Here is a 14118-nt window from a genome sequence, read left to right as displayed (position 1 = left end):
ATAGCATGATGAGAGGTTATGAAAGTCTGAACCAGAACAGCTGAAAATACAAACTCCCTGTCTCTTAGGAAGTGAACCAAATACTGGTATAGCAGTGTTAGTTATTTTGACTAGTGGTAATTACTGGACACTTGCATAAAAAGTACATAGATGCTTCTTTCCTAAACGAAATGGAAGGGCTAACAATAGGTAAATATATGAATTAGTTACAATACCAGTGTGAAGTGTTCAACAAAAGGGTTGGGGTGTTCAACTCAAAAAGTTCAACTCCTTAAGTCAGTACGTGGGGGTGGGGGAACATCATGTGGAGAACTAGAAATGAGAGGAAGTGCCTGTTACCACAGTTTGTGAATTTGATGAGAGTTATGTTGGTTAGTCCTTCCTGAAAATGTAGACATTACTCATTTTACAACTTCTGAAGATTGTGAGGATTGTCTCAAACAACAAGACTCTTTTTGGTGGATTATTTCATAGAGAAGTAAGGGTTTCCTGATAGCTCCTTGACAGTTTATCTTTGTGTACTGGAGAGGTTGTTCCAAATAGTTTTTCCTTTGTTTGACTGAGGGGTGGGTGTAGCCTCTTAGGGAAACAGGTCAAGTGAAAAGAATTAGCCTGGTGTTCTGAATTCCTGTGCTTCATCTCTTCAGTTCTGTAGCTGTATCTCAGAATTTAACAACCCCATTGTGTTTGCAACATTCTTAGCTGCTAAGGAGATAAGTACTCTGTAAGACTATAAAGACTATAAATAAATATGTCTGTATGCTTTTTTCAAACCCAGAGCTACAGATAATTTTCCTCATTCAAATTTAAGGGGATATGTCTTGAATGCTACAGCACCTGGACCAGCATGCACTATTTTATAGAAAGAGTTTACATATCTGGGGAGCAGAGCTATCTCACATCCAGTTGACAGCTTATAAAATACTTCGCTTTATTTCTTGATATTCTTCTAATCTTACTGCTTTTATTGTCCCCCTACTAAGCATATTTTTGTCTAGTTCTGCTCTTTTAAGCTAACTCAATTTCCTGCCTGTATTTCTACTTGGGGCTTTTGAGTATCTTCAAAAGTAGACTTGATTGCCAGGTTTTATTTGGCAAATAGAAGACACAGACCTTATATGGCAATATCAGTTTCTAAATATGCTTATGCAAGGGTGTGGAAGAAATTCCTGTTATGTTTTAAAGATACTCCTCACAACAAAAAATGTGTTGTACTATTTTATAGTTGCGTACCACAAAACTATTCTTTTTTTCTTTTCTTTTTTTCCCCCCTAGGTCTAAGGACACAAGTGCATGTTCTATTGAATTATACCTGCAGTTCATCCCTTGAGGAAAAATGAATGGTGAAAGCTACTGAACTAAGCTGTGATTGTACTGTATATAAAAACACTACAGTTTTATAATACTGGTTCTTGTTAACATTTTGTACCAAATAGCCATAAAAAGTAGTCTAAACAATTGGGTTATGAAGGTGTGTGGAGAATGTTTATCTTGACATTGACTTTTGAGTATTTTTCATTAGAATTAATTGACCAAATATTAGGTAGGAATTATATTTTTACATACTTGAGCGCTGCTGAAGAGTTTCTCTTGGAAAGAATATATAATCATTGCACCTCAGGTAAACTGTAAATACTGAAGTTGAAATCCTGTTGGCTTAATGCTCCTTTTTCATATAGGTGAAAGTTTCTCATCTGTTTTTTCTGTTGAACTATGTTAGTTTTTTAAAACAACTTCCAAATAAACTGTCTGAAACTGTCCAGTTTATAAATGTTGTGAACATCAAAGCAACGGTGCTGACATTATGCTGATCTGCCTTGTATATGTTAGGACCATAATGTGTTGGAGGGATCCGTTTCCCTCGGGTTGTTTCCACCATATTTTTAAATGCAAGGATGAGGCAATACTTGACATTTGGATTTCAGTGTGTTGTTCCTGAAATACGGTTGGATTCTTCTCTTGGCATTGGTCACTGTTCTTCAGAGAAGCCTCTTAAATGAACATCTCTACCAACATACAAACTTTTACAGCAGAAAATACCTAGGATTTGCATGAGAAACGATAGTAATCTAAATGTTTCAAATGTTTAGTTTTGTACTGAACTCAATACAGTTACATTTAGAGGAAAACTACTTTGCACCTTTGTCCAAGCTGTAAAGTCACAAATAAACAGACTTGCAATATGAATATGGGATCTACAGACTTCAAAAGGGATGTGGCTGTGGTGTAGCCTGCTTGACTGTGCTTGGAAGCTTCTTGATGTCGAGTTTTAGCATCTACTGGGTGTTTAAAATAAGTGAGAAATAACCTGTAAATGGGAGAATATCTCCTTTTATTTTTTTGTGAAGACAACAAGAGTTTTTTCTAATGCACATGCAGTTTAATTTTTGTAAAGGGAAGATGGCCAGTTACCAGCCAGTAAAGCAGAATTGTTGCATACTTTGACTTGCGTTCCTAGTTGCTTCTCATAAAGCCTGTAGTTAAAGAGTTAATTTCTTCCGTACATGGCTTTGACTTCCATATATTTTAGTAAAACAAAAAATGAAAAATTTTGCACTGTTCATTTTGCTCTCTTCCCTCACACAGCAAATGTAAAATAGCAAAACCTAGAAACTCTTGTGTTTTCATTATGCAACTTGAGATGTTCCAGTTGTATGTCTTAGTTCCTGTATATGGGACCTATTTTTAATGTCTCTGTAAACTGGCGATGTAATGAAGTGCTGTGTATCAGGAAATTGTACACTATTTACCTTTTTTCCTGTTCATAAGCTGAGCCATATGTACATAATCTAGATTTTTGTTTTCCTAGTTTTGCACTTTTATAGCCTATTTTTTGAAGATGAATTCACTTGGAAAATGGTTAATCTATTTTTTTGCGTGATCTTTCAATGAGTCTTATAGAATGCATGCTGTAACTATCATCTGTGTACCTTATGGGGTTCTGTCATTAAAATGTACGGGGCTGGCTTTTAAGATGTTTCAGCAGACAGACCTAAGGCTTGTTTGTTTTTAATCTCCCTTCATGCTGGTACAGTTTCCCTCAAGGCTTTGTTTGGTAGGTATCTTGGGGTTGGAATGGAAAAACGGACATGAAGACTCTATTTCATGGCAGCACAGCCCTGTACTTCAGAATACACTTTGCCCATCAGTATTAACTATTGGGATACTACTGGTTTTGTATGTTTCTTTGGAAATAACAGTGCATATATAGAGGTACAAATTGTTGATTTTTTTGTTTGTTTATGTATTTATTTCATTCCATTTTGTTTTATTTTAATTGTTGAAACCGGAAGTTGTCAAGCAGTAGGCACACATTACGCATTTAATTTATGATGTATTTCACTTTAGTTGAGTATATTATTACATGTGGATGTAAATATAGACTTGGTGTTTTGCAAAACTGGTTTCTGTGTCTTGCTTTTAAAGCTTCAAGTGAGTTGCCTGGAATTTCATATTCACTTGACCTTTTGTTATACTTGCACCGCTGAGGGAGGAGGAAGAAGGAGAACCTGCCAATAACCAAACCAAATTCATGCCCTGTTCAGTTGCTTGTATGAAAATACTGAGTCACTTCCCAGAAAATCCATCTGTGAAGCTTAAGAGGAAAACTCTTAAAATAATGAAGAACCCTTTTGTTTCTTCTTTCAGTTATTTTCCTTCAAGAAAGGAAACGGAGTTATTGTATGTATTCTTTCTGGTAATAAAATTATGAGGGGAGCATGGATTTTTTTTTTTTGGTGTGTGCGTGTGTGAGGCTTCAGAATTTGTGTAGGCTTAAACTAGCTTTGAAACCAAATATGTTCTGAAAAATTTCTAGGTCTCACAGGTTCTTGGAACTTGACTGAGGTGTCAGAACTCACCAACACCTCTGACTGTATCTGAACTGGATTATGAGCTTGGAAGACAGCTCAAACAGACCTGTCAAAGGTAACTCATCCTGGAGAGAAAGGGAGCTCATCAGGTGAGATGCCCAATATAAATCAACCGTATTTAATGGCACTTATGAGTGACCACAGCCTCATTGACATCACAGGTTCAGCTTTTGACTCCTGTGCTAGGCTGGCCCTTGCTGCCATGAAAAGGTTTGTAGAAGTAGGTTAGACTAGTTTCTTGAATTAAGTGAAGCTTTTATCCTCCCCAACAGCACTGCTTTTAAAGTGGGAGCTTAAGAACAAAAGGATGTGATGTGTGGATCTGTCACTTGCTCTGCAAACAGCACGTTCTTGCAGCGCCTGTGGTGCGCAAATGAGGGGGCTTGGAGTTTTGCTACTGAAGGTGTTCAGCTGGGCTTAGGGTGACGGGACTGTCAAGAAATTTCTGTGCATTGCTGAATGACAGCGTGGTTAGCCAGGATATGAGAACTAAGTGTGAGCTTTGCAAGTCATCTTTGCTCTTGACCATGGCTTCCCTTTGGTGCTTCTTAGGAGTGCTAAGGGTCCTTCTTTTTGCCTTTAGTAGTTTCATATAAGCTAGACTGACTTAGAGGTGATAGATGTGTTTTCCAATGACTTCAGGTATCATATTTAGGTGCCTACATTGCCATACTAATTTGTGAGCTATGCAAGCTGTTGAATTAAAAGTCAAATTAAAGAGCAAATCTCACTAAGTGACTGAGAGGGAGGTGTTAAAGGTACGGAATCAGTAAAGACTATTCAACTGAAGACTGAGAAGTCTTTTTGGCTTCAAGTCTCTTGCATCTTCAAACAGCGTGGGATTTTGGAGGTGGTTTTTTCAGTGTTGCCATGTCTGTTCTGTTGTATAATTGGTTTCTCAGTTGTGAGCTACATTAACACTGCTAAAACTTTTCCCCGCCATTCCTTTGTTATTCCCAGCCTAAGTTGGGTTAACTGAGAGGTTGAGACTCTCTTTGGGGGGGAAGGCCAAAACAAAAAAGAAAAGGAGCCAGTGAATAAATCTGGGGTATCTTCGCTGTTGGTGCTGATACAGCTGCTCCAGCTGGGGGGTCGGGGAGATGTGCTCCTGACTCCAGGGCCTGCTGTGGTTTCTACCCGCCTCGTGCCACTGAGCCCTGTGGTAACTGGTTTGCATGAGAGCCTGCAGAGTGCCAGGGTCTGTTTGCTGCCTCCAAGCAGGGTATCAGAGGACTTCAAGTGCTATCTGGAAAGCGGGAAGGCATGACTGAAATGCAGTGTTTCTCTGCAGTGGCTGTAACTGTTCAGATCAGCATTATAAACACTTGTTTGAGGGATCATCTTCCTATGCTTTTAATGAATTACCAGTTAAGATACATAGTCAGACTACTGTATGTCTTGAAATTATGGAGAAGCAACGCTCATTTTCCCTTATGAGGAAGATCTAATATTAAATCATAAAACAGTTTCTTCTTCCCCTTTGTGAAAGAGGAAAATATGCAAGTGCGTTACTGAGCAGATTTCTCTGTTCATTTGCACACGCTTAAGAAAAGTGCATTTAATTAGGATTAGCAAATCTCTAAATTGCAGATGGTTCTCAGGGGAAAAAATAGTTATGAGTGCATTCATGACATTAAAATCAGTACATTTAATTCAATTTCATCTTAATATTAATTCATAACATCTAAAGTAGTAGTTCCTACAGAAGATATTCATATGAGTTAGGATTACTGGGGAAAATGAGATCTAGCCTTTCCAAACATGCTACAGCATGATTACCAGGTGTAATTATGCAGATTGAGTAACTACATGCTAATTACAAGAGTGGCCATTTTGACATGTATTGTTATCTGTAACAAGGGTCTGTTATATGATATGCGGTTTTGTTTAGTTTGGAGTTCATTATTGATAGATAGTGAGTCTGGAACTGGGTCATATGTGAGATGTTGCAAAAGTCGGTAGCTATCAGTAGCTGTTGGCGTACGACTCCAGGGACAGCAGGCTGCTGGGTGGAGCATGGTGTTACAAACCAAGAAATGCTCTGGTTTAACACTTTTCGGACTGCCATGTTGGCCTCTGTTCTGGCCACAGACCTGGCGGTGTGCCACCTCTTTCTTTAGAGGTCAATGTAAAGGTGTGCTATCTTCCCAGACCATCCGTTCTTGATTTTATTATTGGCTCTAGTTGAACTGAGCCCGATCTGCTTAGGGCAGATAGGGCACCTTCATGCTTCTTCTGTATATATTTGTAAGAAAGCAAAGTAACGTACTTAGCCAGGATATTTCTGCAGGATAACGAAACTTGGAACTGGGGAACTCTGGATTTTGGCAATACCGCTCCCTTCGTAGAACTGTCATCCCTTTCCTTCCACTGAGGTTACCCCTAGCTCCCTACATGCAAAATACCATCGCTGTCGGCTTCCAGGCTGAGCCGGCCTCTGCAGCCCCAGGAGGTCACCTCTGCCGTTGTTCAACGCTCCACAAACGTCTCTCGGCTTCTGTACGACGGGGACAGGTTGTCGGGCGGAGCGCTTCCCCAACCACTCATCATCGCTCCGCTTGCTTGCTCTTATTAAGGGTGGAAGCTCTGGGGCGGCTCTCCACAGCATTGTGACCAAGAGACAAGCGGAGAAGGCCAGCAGCGTGGCGTTCGCTCCTCGAGAGGGAGCGCGGCCGGGTTTGGGCGTTAGAGGGCGGTGTTGGCAAAGGGGAGCGGCCGGCAGCCGGCGGAAGGAGGCGGAAGGAGGCGCGGAGCCGGCGGGCAGAGCCGCTCGCTCTGCTGAAGGTGCTGTACGTCTTGAGGCCAAGTTTACTTTAGATTCCTAAATTAATTAGCCATTGCATGAAAGCAGATAAAAATAAAACAAACGCAGAGCCGCCGCAGAATAGACCATACATGCAGAAAAATGGTGACCTATTTAAATGATCTATGTAGCAGAAATCACGGGGTAACCAGAAAACTTCACCGACAAGTGAGATGAACCAAAGGAAATCTGTAGATACAGCAACGTTATCTCCGATTTTCTCTTCTCACCCTATCAATATTTACTGAAATGTGTTGCTACAGAGCAGATTTAGTGTGCAGTTTGGCTGCTGGCTACCATTATTTTTGACTGCTCAAGATTTTATGATTAATTAAATGATGCATTTTATTATGTGGTACACATCACTATGAGACAGGCATTTCTCTGAGTGAATCTTAGGTACAAAACTGTTTGCATGAGCAAATCTGGTCTAATAAATAATTATGGAACACTTTGGCATTTAAAACTCATTTTGCACATATAAAGTGTTTTCATTAATCCTCTGTGAAAGTCATGACCTAATTACTGATTTTTCATCTTGTTGAATAATTACTTGCAGAGAACCTTTCTGCGATTTCATCCCTCCATCTTTGGCGCGTGTTACTGGAGTAAGGGGGAAGCAGTGAAGAGGAGGAGCCGGCGTTACCCGTGTCAGCTGGGGAAACAACAGGCTGCTTGGTTTTCTGATAATTCTGGAAAATCAGGAAACAGTTGTCACTTAAAGCAAAAAATGCCCCCCCTTTCAATTAAAAAAAATAGTTCACATTTTGTCACGAAATGTTATTTCAGTTTAGGGTACTTCTGAATTTTTAATATATAGATGTATGTTCTCAAAAATCTAATTAAACATTGCTAAATAAAGTAATTCTGAGCAAACCGAATGAAATTGTAATGTCAAAGTTAAGCATAAATAGTTAAGGAAAAGAGAAGGTCAGAACAACTGAGTGAAATTAGAATTAATTCAGAAATACACTTTCACCAAACTTGCATGTTTTCCTCCTGTGTTCTTCCAACTACCTCTCACCAAAACCTCCAGAAACTCCCCAGATTTCAGCCAGCAGGTCAAGGTGTTTTGTCCATCTGCTTACAGGTTTCCGTTCTCAGTTAAACAAGGAGAAATGGCTCTGCACTTCCATTACCTTTATTGTCTAGCTAACCTATTTTCCAGGCTCAATTTTTTGGTAAACTTCAGTGCAAATAACACCTTAACCGAAACACCTTCCCTCTGCACTTCTCAATGTTAGCGTTGTGCGTTCGCTCTGTGCATTCCACAAAGTCGGATCAGGATGAGATTTGGTACTTCTTAATTTCGGTTTCTTTTTTGATGTACCTGCAGCACTGTGTTTGGGGTTGTACTGCTTGTCTCCCTCCCTCTGCTTGAGGTTAAAAGGTAATTGAACTCAACGTTTCTATTCAAACTGGGTCTTGTAAAAGTCTCTCTTAGCAGAACCTAAATCTGGGCCTTTGACATTTTGACAGAATCTGTTTTCAGGTTGAAAAATTTCTTTCCCAATAAGAATTTTGGTTGTTTTCCTGTTTGACTCCAAAAGCCTGAGCTGGTCATCTTTAAAGCATTAGCACAATTGCTTACAGATGGACTTTTTATATAAAAAAGTTATTTCCCCCTTCTCTAACCTAGCATTATTGCTGTTTTCCTAAGCTCAGGGGCTTCTCATTTTGTTAATTTAACCTGAGTGTGTTCTGGGATGAGTTCATCCAGAGCTATTGCTATTTCATTAGTTACTTCAGAAAAATAAGCAAACAACATTCTCAAACACTTGTAATGCTGTTCAGTTCTTGTCAACTAAATGGGAATACTTGAATGTCCTGGTACAAAGAAATGTTTTGGATTTGGTTTTAGTTCTGGCTTTTTTTTTTTTTTCCACTTGTCAGTGATTTTTGGAATTATAGAGCCCGGTCTTGGGCCACCTTAATCACACCTGAATTGCACCGCACTACTGAACTGCACACTCAAAAAGCCAGACTCAGTGAATTTAGTTTTGAAAGCTTTAAAAATAAAGATCAGTGATAGTCTACCAGCAAAAAGGACTTTTTGGTGGAGAGCCAGCTCTGGTAACTGAGGTTGCATCATTATAAATGAAAGTTGAGTATTAACATAAAACTGGCATCAATTTAAAAAAAAAATGAACTTCATATTTAAGGCATATTCCTCTGGGCAATATTTCTTTTATGTAATTTAATGTTTCAATTGCAGTAGCACCTGAAATGTCCAACCTCAGCATCGCAGCCCTGTTCTGTCTGGTCGCTGCAGGAACAAGCAGTAGGCCAGAGTCTCGCCAACATTTCAAAGGTGGCGTCCATCGCTACATCTATACAAATTCCCTAAATACGTTACGGCCATAAAAGCACCATTTTGCCAGCAAAAGCACGTCTTTTCTGTATTAAGAATGTTCTACATACCTTTCAAGCGACAGTACCATTGCAATAAATATTTTCAGCGTGTAGCTAGTCTTTGGTTCCCAAATGCTCTTGTGAGTGTTGAGGTTCATCTGAGCGTCTCTGCAAGAAGCCTCCTCCTCCCTTACTAGGGCCTTTTAGACCCACCATGCACTTAAATAGTTTAGGGACTTAGGTGTCTGTTGCAGGACAACCAGAGGAGGCATCAAAGGGCTTCACCTGGATTACTGTTTGGGCTGCAGAAAACTCATTTCTGCCAAACTCCTAAATTTTACAAAATGGAGTGGTCTAGACCTTGCTCCACAAGACTGCAGTGGTCTGATGTGCTGAGAAAAAATAAAGGCAGTATTTGAACTGTGTTTCCCCAAAGCACAGCTTGGTTAAGAACTCCTCCTTTAGGGCATGCAGCTGATGTTTAAGGTACCACACAGTCCCAGGGCAGCGGGGCGCCGGGTACCTACCGAGAGCTCTCACCCCGTTTTGTGCCTTCTTTACGCTGCCACTGTATCCTCATATTGACTGAATCCCGTATGAGCACATCCCTTTTCCTGCTTACTTATTTATGGTGCCATGTGCACTGCTGATCATCAGAAAGAGGGCAGATGAGCAGACATCGTTTGAGGAGGGCCCTGTCCAGCCCTCGTGTGCACGTAGCCTAAATCTGGCAGTTATTTGGTGTGGTTGGTTATTTCTGCCTGCCGTGATAAAAGCCTGGCCCTGTGCACGACTGCCGACACCAGCACACTCCCGCTCTCCATGTGGCCTGGCGGAGGGAGGAGGAGAGGATCTCCCAGCTCAGTGCCCTGGGTGGGGCGAGCACCGGCAGCTGGGTTGCCTGTGTGTGCTGCATCCCAGGAAGTCTCCATCATCATCCTCAGCGCCTCGACTCCTTCCTGTGAACGCAAGATTCTTCCCAGTAGTGGGGAGCAACTTAATACAGCCCGAACTTTTATACTCCATTTTGGATTGTTTTCCTTGTGATACTTGTTACTTCTCTTTCCATGAGGACAGCCTGAGGTCTGGAGCCCAGCTAAAAGCTTGGTTTGCTCCAGAACTGCCTCTGAGCTGGGGCTGAGGAGTCGGTGTGAGCCAGGAACAGATGCTGAGGGTATGTAGGGTTGCCTTTTGTTCCTCTAAACTTTTGTTTTCCTGACCATAAATCTTCCTAATAAACTGCCCTGAGTGACATAAACCTCTCAAGCCGCTGTGCTGGGTGTGGTGTGCTCAGCAGCCATGCCCCGGGCTGGCTCAGAAACGCAGGGCATCAGCTGTGTACAAACTCCGGGGAAAGCTCAGTGCGTGCCCAGGCGTGAGCGATGGCCCCACGCAGAGCTGTCCCCGGCCTGGGTACCCCCTCGCTCATGGAGGGGATGGGGGTGATGAACGGGGCTGTCTGTGAAGGGCAGCCGGCTGTAGATTTTAAATTTCAGAGCAAACCGCGGGTCCTTCCCGTTCTGTGGTGTCTCAGGAGGGTGAGTTGGATAACCCCATGGCAAACCCCAGCCCCTGGTCCCAGGTTCTCCTCTCCTGCCTCCCACAGACTTGGTGATGTCCCACCTGAAGGCCTTTGTACCACGCCCCTGGTGCCCTTCTGGAGCTAATCGATCTCTCCTTAGTACCTGGACTTCCCTGTCAGACCAGCTATTTAACTTGTAAAACATTCAGCAAAGGTAGACAGAATTAAATTTATTCCTGAATTGTTGAATAATGTAATATTCGTGTTGTACATAAAAGAGTCACAAACCACCCAGCCTGATTTTCCTATGAAAACATTTAACTTTTATTAAATCAAGACAGTTTTAAGGAGCAGCAAAAAATGAAAGCAAAAACAATTGAACCAGCTTTCAAAGTTGCCCTGTAGCCAAAACATCCATCTGAGAAGCTGAAGGGTTGATTTTATTTGTTTGTTTGTTCTTCTGTTGGAGTGTATCACCAATAATTAAAAAAAAAAAAAAAAAAGAGATGCAAGTTCAAACCCTTGGAATAAATTAGAGCAGCCTCTTAAGCCTGCTGAGAGCTGCCTACAGCTGGTTTGGCAGTCTCCATCAATATGGGAACGCTGCAGCATGGCTAGGCGCTTGGTCCTGCCCAGCCCCAATCCTGCCCAGCCAGCCAGACCCAGGGCTCCGGGGCGAGGGGACTCGGCTCCTTGCAGACCGTGGTCCCGGCCCTGCAGCCTTACGGGGTGGCGTGGGCCGCCAGACGCGTGCAAGGGCACGAGGTGAAAACAGGCGCAAGTGGCGCGTGTATTGCTGCTTTGTGGAGTCATTAAAATATCTGGGGTCAACGCCTGTGCACCTTGCAGGTGAGACTCCCTTCAGGCCAGGATTTGGCCCTGTACCTATAAAACATGCCTAAACCATTAACTATTCTTCCCAGGAAAGTGGCAGAGGACCCCGCGCGCTGGAGTTAAGTCAGAAAGGCTAGACAAAGCCCCGGGGAGCGGTCTGCGGGGAACAAACCTGTATTGGCAGACAGCAAGATAAATTGGATGATCTAATAGTCCTTTTCCATCTCTAAGTTTTATGATTCATTTGTTATTTTAGCCATCTATATATATTTTTTATTTTACCCTAGAGGGGTTTCTTGAAATGTGTGCAATATATTCCTTTAAAAAAAAAAATCACTTAAAAAAAAAAAAGTCAGTATTGCAGGATCCAAGGCAGTGTCTCGTGAGTGTATTCACTAATGAACTACCCGGCATGCAGAAGTTGAAGGGCGGCTTGTGCGGGCCAGCCCTGGGTCCATGTGGGTGTGGGACGGCCACACCAAGGAGCGGGTGGCGGGGCGAGGAGGGTGTGGAGCCTTTCGTCGGCTCTGGCTCTGCGCGTTGGGGCTGGGTGCCTGCAGAAGGGATGGGCGCTGCCTTGGTGGCCCCTGCCCTCCATGCCAGGCTGGACAGACCCCGAGGGGGGCTTGGGAAAGGCAGGAGATTTGGAGGAAAGCCAAGGAGAAGGGTGATGGCTGGGTAGGGAGACGCATCCAGCGCTTCCCTCCCCTCTGAGTGGGGCCAGCTGCCCTCTCCTTCAGTGACCAGAGAGCGTGTGGAAGGGACAGAAGGGCTGGCAGCAGCGCGGGGAGGATGCTCTGCCCTGGGGACCACGGCTGCCCGTGGCCGCGCAGCCAGCCGGGCTGTCTGGAGATGGGCTCTGCCGCTCATCGTACATTTTATCATGGCGAGGAGGAGCAGCGGCAATTAAGTATGGCTAACAGGTGATCCTGTGCCCATCAAAATTTAATGAGTACAAGTCTCAGGAATCTCTGCCACGGAGAGCTTTGACTCATCGGCAGTAAATAACCCAGCACGGCCGGGGCGGCATCGGCGTGTGCTGCCGCACTCGGGCGTGTGACACATGGCCCCGCGCGGGGGGACGTTACGGGGGACGAGGGAGTGCTTAGGGAAACTAAGTGTTAAACAGAGCCATCCGTCTGAGGTGGAGCACTTGAGAGAAGGGTGTTTGGTATCTCAATCATGCCTGGTTTATGGCTAGCGAGCCTTGAATTTGTGTGACAGCAGCCCAATGCCTCGCTGTAGATTACACCATAAATAACCCAGGCATGGAGTGGTCAGAGGAGCCAGCTGAGGGAAAGAAAAAGATCTGTAGAAACAAATGCAGGGTGGTGTAGTCGGATTTTTTTTTCCCTTTTCCTTATTTTAAGTGATTATTATTTAGGGGAAGGGAGGCTGCTAGAAACCGTTTGTGAGTTTTACTGAAACAGGCACATTCCTGTGGTTTTTTACTCCCACAGCCTCTCCAGGTCAGTCTTTTTCTTTCTCTGCAGAGAAAGAAAAGGGAAAAAAAGAAAGAAAGAAATGAAAAACCCACACAAAAATCAATCCATCAAATGTCATTACAGATTTATTAAGCCTGATGTAGAAAGACTTTTAACAGTAACATCTTCAGAAAGCATAAAAAGAGCACTTCTGTTCAGTCTTGTGCTTTGAAAATCTAAATATATTTTTATCATATAAATAATTCTTTTCATGTTTTAAGTGCATCTGTTTTTTTTTTCCTTTTCAAATTTCCATTTTACAATTGGCCAAAACTGAAGTCTGCATTGACTGAAATGAAGCCATTTGCAAAGCTAATGATGTTGTGAAGCATGTCTATGGTGAACCATATCAGCTAGATTTCAGAAAGGTAGTTCAATGAGTGCAGCATTAAAATGAGGGACAGCCTCCAGCAAAATCATAATTGAACACACCCAAGTCCTTAATGTCTGCAGTTGGGTTTCCTGATGCAAATTACGATAACATTTCAGATGTGAGCAGTCGCTTTCCAATAGCTGCAGTGGAAAAGAGACATTTTATGCCACAAAGGAAAGAATTACCATGTTTAAAAATGTAAATAATATATGTATAGAAACCTTTTTTATGGAAATGAGGCATTCAGGATTATGTGAACAGTTTGGGCTATTTTTTTTCCTTTTAAACACAACAGATAAAGATGTGTGATCTATTATTCAGGGCTTTAATTACAGTTCTAAAACTGCAGTGATTTTATTAAAAAAAAAATCCCTGGGCATAAAAAGTAATGTTTTCTGTGGTAAAGTTGAGGGATTTTTTTTTTTTTTTTACAATGTATTTACCGTGGTAAAAATACAGAACAAAAAATCACCGTTAATAGATTTCAACGCTGCAAAATCATACACAGAAATACATCTTAAATGCACTGGAATACAGTCATCTTCCTGTAAATCAGAAAAGGCCTTAGATAAATAGGTTTGACCTGATTTAAATTTAATGAGATACATAGTCCTGATTGTTAATAATTGGTTTGGGGGAACCCAAAACAATAAAAGCAGTAATCTCCTCTAGTATAAATTATACGAATTTATTTAGCAATCAACCAAAGCAAAAAAAATGCCATTAACATTATCAATTTGTTTAGTTTAAGTTAGTTATAATAAGCAAATAATTGGAAGCAAAATTGCCAGCTAGGCGCTGGGAGAGCCGGCAAATACGGGAAGAGGCAGCTCTGCCATGAGGCGGCGGGGCCACTAGGTGGTACGGTCCCCCAGCAG

The 14118-nt window shown here is 42.2% G+C and overlaps 2 protein-coding genes across 6 annotated transcripts in view; one reads left to right on the top strand and one right to left on the bottom strand.

Moving 5' to 3' along the window:
• The window catches only part of ZNF217 (zinc finger protein 217), a 28984-nt gene extending 25584 nt beyond the window's left edge, over window positions 1–3400 (top strand). For all 3 annotated transcript variants that reach the window (XM_075517621.1, XM_075517623.1, XM_075517622.1), the window contains exon 6: window positions 1276–3400. The gene's annotated coding sequence lies outside the window, so the exon portion shown is untranslated. The remainder of the gene's footprint in view (window positions 1–1275) is intronic.
• Window positions 3401–12946: 9546 nt separating this feature from the next.
• The window catches only part of TSHZ2 (teashirt zinc finger homeobox 2), a 233804-nt gene continuing 232632 nt past the window's right edge, over window positions 12947–14118 (bottom strand). For all 3 annotated transcript variants that reach the window (XR_012777915.1, XR_012777916.1, XR_012777917.1), the window contains one exon: window positions 12947–13380. The gene's annotated coding sequence lies outside the window, so the exon portion shown is untranslated. The remainder of the gene's footprint in view (window positions 13381–14118) is intronic.

The sequence above is a fragment of the Mycteria americana genome, chromosome 14 (genome assembly GCF_035582795.1).
Source record: "Mycteria americana isolate JAX WOST 10 ecotype Jacksonville Zoo and Gardens chromosome 14, USCA_MyAme_1.0, whole genome shotgun sequence".
NCBI classification, from domain to species: Eukaryota; Metazoa; Chordata; class Aves; order Ciconiiformes; family Ciconiidae; genus Mycteria; species Mycteria americana.
Note: the sequence above shows the minus strand (reverse complement) of the source record. Positions and strands in the feature narration are given on the sequence as shown.